The sequence below is a fragment of the Bison bison genome, unplaced genomic scaffold, assembly GCF_000754665.1.
Source record: "Bison bison bison isolate TAMUID 2011002044 unplaced genomic scaffold, Bison_UMD1.0 scf7180017864379, whole genome shotgun sequence".
Taxonomy (NCBI): domain Eukaryota; kingdom Metazoa; phylum Chordata; class Mammalia; order Artiodactyla; family Bovidae; genus Bison; species Bison bison.
Genome location: NW_011494951.1, coordinates 3,662,410 through 3,664,166, shown reverse-complemented (window position 1 = coordinate 3,664,166; position 1,757 = coordinate 3,662,410).

Below are 1,757 nucleotides of genomic sequence, written 5' to 3'. Positions count from 1 at the left end.
TACAACCTGAGGTGCCCAGGAAAGGGCCGATGTAGCGGGGACCGCCAGGTCTGCAGCTTGCCCATCCAGGACCACGTGTGCACGAGCACGCGCTGTGGGCCAAGACTGCTTACCACAGGACTGAATTTAACCTGCTGTTCTTTCATTTTTTCATTTTCTCACATCCAAATGTACATCTATACCCTCCAATTTCTATCATTACTTATTGTCTTGTTTGTAAATGTAAATACGATTTTTAAGACAAATATGAGTGTTAGTTGCTCAGTTGTGGGCGATTCTTTGTCACCTGACGGACTGCAACCTGCCAGCCTCCTCTGTCCACGGAATTCTCCTGGCAAGAATACTGGAGTAGGTTGTATTCCCTTCTCTAGGGGATCTTCCTGACCCAGGGATTGAACCCAAGTATCCTGCATTGCAGGCAGATATTTTACCATCTAAGCTACCAGGGAAGCCCCAAATATGAGTGTTAGGATTGTCAAATTCTCGTGCAAACTGTAGCATCTAGAAATGTATAGGATCAGAAGAAGGCTTGACATTGTGGGTAAAATGCCCTGTTTGGGTATCAGTGGGACCGCTGTGGGGTACAGTAGAAAGAGCAGGAGATGTGCAGAGGGCTTGTGTTCTAAAACCCACCCCTATGAACTTGCTCAGAGACTTTGTGGCCAAGGGGCTTCATCTTTTCTTGAGATGTGTATATTAAAATTAATCTTAATATGTATGATGAACTAATGCAAAAGAAAGCACTTTGTAGGTTAAATTCCATAAGAATATGATACAGAAATGAAAAGTGTAGAGGAAACATCATAATAATAATCTTCATAAATAAATTTCATACTCATACTCAGAAATACATAAATTTCATACTCGTGAATACTCCACACTTAGTATTTATAATAATAACTATTCCATATTATTCTATTCCACAGAGTCGGGTGCTAGTGGTAATAAAAAGTCCGTATGACTAGTCATCAAATATATTTACAAAGTACAATCAAAGTTGTACTTATTCTCTAAAATATTGCTAGTTTCTAATTCTTAGATTTAGAGCTATATAGACTCATAAGTAGGACTTCCCTGGTGGCTCAGACAGTAAAAAGTCCACCTGCAATGCAGGAGACCTGGGTTCGATCCTTGGGTTGGGAAGATCCCCTGGAGCAGGGCTTGGCAACCCACTCCAGTATTCTTGCCTGGAGAATCCTCATGGACAGAGGAGCCTGACAGGCTATATTCCATGGGGTTGCAGAGTCAGACACGACTGAGTGACTAAGCACAGCATAGCACAGACTCATAAGTAAACGGAAGACACAATTTTTAGTTTTTTAAGTGTAATGATGTCAGAACTTCCCTGGAACCTGCATGTTTCCACTGCAGGGGGCATGGGTTCAATCCCTTGTCTGGGAACTAAGATCCCACATGCTACACAGCACAGCCAAAAAAAGTTTAAATATATATAATTTAATAATACACATGTAATACAGTGGTCATGTATGGATGCAAGAGTTGGACTGTGAAGAAAGCTGAGCACTGAAGAATTGATGCTTTTGAACTGTGGTGTTTGAGAAGACTCTTGAGAGTCCCTTGGACTGCAAGGAGATCCAACCAGTCCATTCTGAAGGAGATCAGCCTTGGGTGTTCTTTGGAAGGAATGATGCTGAAGCTGAAACTCCAGTACTTTGGCCACTTCATGCGAAGAGTTGACTCACTGGAAAAGACTCTGATGCTGAGAGGGATTGGGGGCAGGAGGAGAAGGGGACGAC